The following is an 8,323-nucleotide window of genomic DNA, read 5'->3' as shown; positions in this document are numbered from 1 at the left end:
AGGGAGAAATCAGTGTAATCATGCTTTCTTCCCCAAGATAAAGGGGAGAAGTAAATCTGTTATTTCGCTAAAGTAAAATTTTTAATATATTTTGTTTTAAAAAACAGCTGACAAGGAGGAGGTATCTCAATGATAGTACTTGTAGAGAAACAGTAACTTCCCGCCAATGAGGTTAATGTTGATAGATAATGTCCTTTGGATATTTCAGAAGACTCAGTATTGTCTGTTTACTTGCCTAAAAGAGAATAGTTTGGCTTCACTGGGAGGATGAAATACTTTGAATTTGTAACTTTTCTCTAAAGAAAAGCAATCTGATTTTATCAACTAGAGAACAGTGTGAGAGGAGAAGGAGTGGGGGCAGGACACACATTTATTGCCAACAGCACAGCAAACAATGAGAATTGAAAATTTATTACGTAATCAGTAACATACTAGAATTTGTGCAAGGGCACAAAAGGAATTATCGTCCTCACTGAACTTGAACTATATGAAAGGAAGCACAAAACCAAGACTATAGAACCTCCTATAGGGGTGAGTAGGGGCCTTTTTCCAAGGACAGTTAAGCAAGTGTTCCTGCCTCAGTTAGGATTCTTAGGTGAAAGGGTATTTATTAAACCTGGAGTTCTGGGGAAGAGGGCAAGTTAGGAACTACACTATTTAATTTTCATTTCTATGTCCATTAGTAGAATCCAATGGTGAGTTCAGAAATCTAAATAGAAACATCATGTCATAGTTTTGATTGTTCTAAAATTATGTATATAATGTAGAATATGCCTATAATCAGAAACAGTCATCTTCTTGCTATTTATATGTAACTGAATTCCCATGTGTCGGGGAAAAATCAAGGAGTACATACATTTGTACAAACTCTCAAAGCTCTGATGTCTCAGGTACATTCTGTTCAAGCAGTAGCTGGCATGTTGGGATTCTTTCTTCCCTAAGATCTTTTTGTGCAGGGGACAATGATCACAGAAACATGGAATGCAGTACTTTTCTCTTTAGGCATACAGACCGAGTTCAAGGACATTTTTCAAACGTATCTCAGTAAAAGTTTACGGACAGAGAACCACTCAAATTAAGAAGACGTTGCCTAGATCTTTTTGGTTTGACCTTTATATACAGCCTGTAGAAATGTGTTCAATTCTCATACTTATCATCCAATGTATAGCTTAATAGGCCTCTCCACTTAATGCTATCTGAAGGTTTAAGAAGAAAACTTCATCTTTAGAGAAGGACAAAGTGAATAAGCCACAGTCAGTTCTGTAGCAGTGAACACAGGACTTCTCTTGTGAGTGTATGTGTGTTTGTTTGATTTTGAATGATCAGCCACTTGAGGGTCCCTCTGACATAATCTGGTCACCATATTCCCATTTCACCCACAATGGTTTCATAACAAAGTATCGGATATACTCTGCAACACTGACTTCATCTCGTGATCTAGCAATGCTATCTAGAAGGAAATGGGATTAGCAAGCATAGCCTTTGAATCCACAGTGACTTCTAGGAATCCACACTGACTTCTAGAGTCATTTTCTCTGTTGACTAACTATTCTAGAATACTAGTAGGGACAAAGAGTAGGATTATCAATCATAGGTTTAAAAACATATCCTTTTTTATTTCTAAAAGAGGACAATTTCCTATCCATAATCTCCTTATCTTCTTAAAGATTATTGATGGTAACATTGAGAGTGCTCCTATAAATTCTTTAGAGCTCAGAAAATAATGGTGCATACCTGCAGTCAGATCAGATGAAGCGTGATGCAGGAATGCAGAAGTATTTCGTCCCCAAAGTGCTGTTCCTTGAAGTCCTGTAAGACATATTGTGCTGCAAGGTCTTCCCTCAAGCCCACCCAACAAGTTTATGACTTATAAACCTACTCCAGAGAACACAGTCTTCACTGCTCTCCCTCTAAATTCACCTCTCTGTCAGCTTCTCTCCTCAGTGTCTATGGAGAGGTGGTCCTAATGGGATATGTTAGGACATACTTTAGGAGGCATGCCTCGTAACACAAAGATTAACTTTCAGACACAGAGACAGTATTGTTCCGAGGTCTATGAGCCTAGACAATACCTGGTTGAATATGTTAACATGTCTTAAGAAAAAAAAAATACTATACACAAAAGTGGGAATAAGCTGGTTAGCTTCAAATGTTGAGAAAAGGCAGAATGACAGGGATGAGAGTTAGGGTCACTCATGTCCAGGGCATAGAAAGATTTTACCACTTGGTCTTAATCATCATGGTTTCTTTGGTATTATCACCCATACAGATATCTCAGTTAAGAAAATTTAAGACTAACTTGACCTTGTTTTTCGTTCATGCTCATCAAGAAAACTGATGATTTTTCTTCCCAAGTAGTAATTCTCTACGAAGAGAGGATCTTTTCCATATCTTCCAGTTTGAGCAACTTCATCAAGTCAAGTTCTCAATATTGAGGATTTAACATATCATGAATGGTTCTAAGTGTTAAGTATGAATTTATTTAATCCTCACAACAATCCTATGAAGTACTGAGAGCTACAACTCTTCTTCTGTTCCTGCTAATCTTTTGAAAATGCATGTACCATTCTTTTAAGCAGGAAGTTCAGTCTCTTCTTTGTGGCCTCCTTGATCTCAGCTTGGCTGGTCATCCTAATCCACAAGTGGGCCAACCAAACTCCTCAACAATAAAGAGCTGAAGAATCTGTTAATTCACTACTGCTGCTATTTCTGATCATGTACAATCTAACAGATATCTTTCTGTGACTGTTTTGGGCCTCAGGCTAAACTAGCTTATATTCATATTTACAGTTATTTTCCTGTGAGCACAATAGAATGCCAAGAGTTCTGAGTCATAAGGGGCCCTAGTCTCAGCCACACATGGTGTCAGATCTGCCCTCCCTCTCAACATTTATATCCTTGGATTATGCTTAGGTCACTGGATTAAAGTTCTCTTCTGGAGCCATTAATGTCTTCTCCCCACAGCTTGAATTTAGTCACCCTAGTCCTTCCAAGTGGGCTTCCCTAATTTTTAACTGCAAGATCAGAAAATTGAGGTCTCACTCTCTTATTTTCTAGAGGGTTCCTGGATCCATGTTGCAAATTTCTTTTTCCTTTCCCATAGTAGCATATCAAGTGATATTGTGTAGAATACACCTTTGTCAGGCTATAGAGGATTCTATTACACTTTTTTCCAAGTATAATGGGTGAAATAAGACCTATACATAACCAGAAGGCCACATAGCGTCACTTTTAAGAAAAAGATAGATGATTTGCTAAGTCCTTCTTGACCAAGAATGTCTGGAGTTACTTATTCATCTTTATGTAAATTTGTATACATAACCTTCATGTACATTCATTATATTTAATTAATTAAAGTACTTGTTTCAATTTCCCCCTAAGAAGTGGATCCACTTTTTGTGCACTAGCATGGCCCATGTAGGCCAAGGTGAAGGACTAAAACTAGAATCAAGTTGAACTGAGTAGAACATGCACAGTTTAATCACGCTGAGCTACCCTCTAGAATGTCCTAGGCTTTCCCTTCCCTCAAGCATCTATACATGCCTCCCACCTTGTCTCTGTCACTCTTCCAAAGGGGAGAGCCCTTTGGCCTGTTTTCCTCCCACTCACCCTGAAAATCTTAGCTGGACAGCACCTCCTTCCCTGGAGGTGGGGAACATGCCTTCTGCCTGGCATGTTATCTGGCACGTGGTACGTGATAAATAATGTTGAATGAATTAATAATCTGCAAGTTGGCCACCAGATCTCAGCTGTATCCACCTGAAATCACACTATCTCATCTTCCTCAAAACCAGTTCTCCCTCCACACTCCTCTATCAAGAGATCCAATATTCTCCTTGTCATTCTGAACCATAACCTTCTAATCACTTTGGCACATCCGCTCCCCTTCATCTCCTACTCTAGTTACTTTAAAATGTCCGATAATTTCTTTATAATGTCACTTGTATTCTGCCTTCCTCCATTCTGACTATGCCTTTACACCCTTATGATCTAATATATGAATTACTGCAATCGCCTCTTAAATGGTCACCCAGGTTTCAGACTCCATAAACATACCAAAAGATCCTAAATCTCACTGCTAGACTAATTTTCCTAAAATACCACCTTCATTATGTCACTTGTTTGTCTACTAAGTCAGGAAAAAATGTCTCTTTTTTAAGGACCTTCATAATTGGACACATGCTAAGTCTCCAAACTATTTTCCATTTACACCCTCTGTTCTCATCAAAGAAATTTCCTTATTACCCCAATAGACAAAGCATCCAGTCTCACTTCTTTCCCATATTAGAATTTTGGGTTATATACTATATATCTACCCTATATTGTAATATGTACAATGGTTGCTCCATATTGCAATGTATTTAATACATGACACATCATCCAAAGTTAAGTTCAAGTGACCAATGCCTACATGAAGACATCTCTCACTACACCACATGAACCTATCAGTATCTCAACACCCTTATTAAAAACATCATTTTCTACAGCAATTTCTCTGCATTTCATTATGGATTATCTTTTATGTTTTTCTGATTACTACATGTGACCTAGGCATGACTTCTTGATATCAGTGAGTATCTTTAATTAATAGCAAAATATTGTACACAGTAGGTGTTCCTCAGATTCTTGGAACTGTATTAGTCAATTCAATAAATATTTATTAAATAACCATTATATATCAGGCACTGAGGATACAGCAGAAAATTAAACATACTTGCCATTATGTTCTAATGGTAGATATTGAAAACAAAAAAGAAACAAAACAAATAAAAAACATTTCACATAGCAGTGTGTGGATTGCATATTGATAAAATATTTACATTAAATCACGTTACCTCGCAAGTACAAATAGAAGACTCTTGGATTCATGTGTTGTATTTGAAAAATCTTACCTCTAACTGCTATCCCCAAAATCAACCTCTACTTTCACTGCTTTTTAGGCATAGATTAGTCCTTATTTTTGCAAGTGAACTTTCGTAAGACTTAGTATCTTCAAACCAGAATGAAACTGAAATATTATCTTTAAGAATTAATTATAATTGAATATATGCCAAAAGTACATAAAGAAGAAAAGATCTGGCATGCTATTCTGCCAGAATAGAAATAGATTTTGGACTCACTTCAGTTTCTAGTAAATTAATGTCCAAAAGCACACGAGAGCAAATGTGCACACATTTGTAATCTCGGCAAAGAGGTCAGGGTGTGCACAGAACCTAGAATTTCATCTTTCCCTCTCCTCCAGAAGGTTATCTTGCCTGTGGTCTCTATATAATGTTTATCAATCATGATCTCTGAAATGCTTCCTAATGTCCATTCTTTTAAATAGCTCTCTGTACATGTATGTGTAGTTTTACCGTTTTTCCTGATAAAGAACATATTTTACACCTTTCTATATAGTGGAAGGGAGGCATAATGTGTTCAGTTGATTCGCCTCCATAAGGACGTGCAAAGTGAAATTCACTGAACTATTGACATTCATCAGAAGAATCATAGTTGTGTGTGTATATATACATACATATTCATCACATCTAATTAGGTCATAACTGTGTGCCAGGCATTGTGCGCAGCTCTGAGGATGCTGACATTAGACATTACAATTCCTGCTCAGGAGGAGTTCACAGTCGAATGAGGAGGACAAAACTCACAAATGATCCACCGTGGTGCTGGGTGAGATGTATGGTACTAGAATCATAAATAGCTTCACTTTCAAGGAATTTTAGCTCTGAAAGAAACCTCAACATCACTGAGTCCAACTCAAGTGAGAGAAAGGAGGTCCATATATCCTGTTGGTTCCTCAAAAGCAGCTGGAACCCAGGTCTCCTGAGACCAGGAAGATCTCACTCTGGTTCTGCTTTCTCATAATGCCATTTGCTAAAAGATTGACTTGTTTTCTAAGACCAGATGGTTTGCACAGTCAGCAAATTAGTTAAATGTATAAAACAAGCTTTAAAATATATTAAAAGAGTAACACAAATTAGTTACTATCTCACAAAGCATGATGATAAATATGTCATTCAGTATGTGAGATGCATTACACTATCTGTTATTCCTGTCTAATTTCCTGATTTCTTCCACTATTGTCGGTTGTTCAAATTATTAAATTAACTTCAGTGTTTAGTTCATACTGAACCATCGCCAAATTCAGTGACAGAAAGAAAGATATAGGGGTAGCCATATATAAAATTACTGTTGGGTAAAACAAATGATTCTTCTTCTTGGTCATAAAAAACTACACACTCTTCTGGTGAATTGTCTCATCCAAAAAATGAGATTCTTATCATATGAGTTTTATGTTCTCAATCTATTCATATATATATATATGTATATATATTATGGGTTTTTTTCCTTTTAAAAATGTCTGCATTGTCCAAAACCTTGTTTGAATGCTAGTAACTCTGATATAAATGTGTATGCATATCGTGTGTGTTTTCCAGGTCCAACTTTCTAAGTTCAATAGGACTTTGTGTTATGCTTTATGAGAAAGGACTAAATTGGACCATTTGTTATAACTATTGTAATATTGCATTGGATTTACTAAAGCCATTTTGCTAATGCTTCTTTTCAGAAAACACTGATACTTTCAGATATCTTCTATGCTTACCTTTTAATGAAGACGATTTTAAGGTGATTCTTTCAGATTTTAGCTACTTGGTTTCCTATGCATTTTTAAGGTATGTATATGCAACACTCCAAAAGAACCACACCCACACAAAAAATGTATGTGTAGTAGCAATCATATCAGAAAGAACAGAAAAACATTTTAAAGAAAAGGAGGAATGTCACTTATTCAGGAAATAGAAAATATTTCTTATTCCGTGGTAGAGATTTTTATATTTACAAAGAAATGACACTTTAAAAGATAATTATTTGTTTCAACGAATGTTTTTAAGAAACTAAACTAAAACTACAGAAATTAATTTAATACACTATCCATTTAAATCAAGTATCTTTTCTTCTTGTGAAATACCTAGATAACTGAGGTAATTTGAAGGAACTTTTAAAATTACCTGGCAAATTGCTTTGATCTTCCGCCTCAATATTCTATTTTACTTTGCAGATTAAATAGTCTTACCCTCCAAATAGAATAATTTCCTCCTATCACTACTTCTGGGTCATTGTCAGTTCCCTAGGGAGTTGTAAGATTAAAGGTGTCTAGGATGTGCTAGAAGATCCCAGCTTTTAAATCAATCTGATTTCCTGTCTTAAGCAGGCAATTACCATAGCAAAACTTCCTGAATTCTGTTTTCCAAGCCTTGGGAAAATGGAGTCCTGAATAATTTCAATGGTAATTTCTACATGTCACCCTTATATTGTTTCAGTAAATAAAAGTTTCCTTAAACACCATCAGCAACAATATGGGTGAAACCTGTTTTTTTTAGTTTTATCAGTTCTAAGTTAAAATGCCTCCATTTATAAAACCCTAAAAAAATACTTGCTCTCAACCTCTGTTTTCTATTCACTGGGACAGAACAGCTGCCGTCTGGAAGCCACAGGCACATCTGTAACTATATCAGCCATACAATTAGAAGTCTAGTCTTCAGAAAGTAATATTTGAAGAGTAACAAAAATCAGTTTATCCGACCTGCATAAAGCCATTCAAGTATACTATATTTATCATATTAAAAATGCATCATTAAAATTTAAAAGCAGGGGCAGTTGCTCAATAAGCTAATGGTATAGTCTGAAAACTCCGGTCAAGATTGTGTTGTTGAATTCGCAGTTGGCTAAAGGGGAAAGAGAAGGAGGCAGGGAATGTGAATGACCTTGCACCAAGGTGGTAGGCCCTCAGAGATTCTGCCGTCGGCTGGGGTTGAGCTCCACTTGGAGGATGTTTACTGCGCTGCATCCTGACAGCTGAGAATGAAAGTGTCCCTCTAAACACATGAGCTTGAAATTGCTTCACCTTAGAGCCTAAATGTCTGTCTCTATAGGCGTGTGAATGTGAACACATATTTGTATTTATGGGGAGAATTTATGGGCTTTTGCCTGTGTGCAACAATGACTCCAGGCTCGTCAGAGAACATGTTGTAGAAAACAGCATGAAGAAATTTAACGAGAAAAAAGAAAACGGATGGAAGAAAACAACCTTCGTGAGAATCATGTCGATTTATAAACTAGTAAATGATCACCTTTATTACTGGTTGGTTTATTCACCTCACATCATCTTGAAAAGAGCTAGACAAGGTTCCTGAAATCTATTAATTAGTTTCCTCTAGCAAATATTAACTCAGCAAAATCCTATTCTTTCATTAAATATGTGTAGAATGTTAAATTGAAATATCTACATCTGTATACCTAGTCCCTGAGTAGATAAATCTAACTT

The sequence above is a fragment of the Aethalodelphis obliquidens genome, unplaced genomic scaffold (genome assembly GCF_003676395.1).
Source record: "Aethalodelphis obliquidens isolate GAN/ISIS:26980383/991018 unplaced genomic scaffold, ASM367639v1 scaffold15, whole genome shotgun sequence".
Taxonomy (NCBI): Eukaryota; Metazoa; Chordata; class Mammalia; order Artiodactyla; family Delphinidae; genus Aethalodelphis; species Aethalodelphis obliquidens.
Note: the sequence above shows the minus strand (reverse complement) of the source record.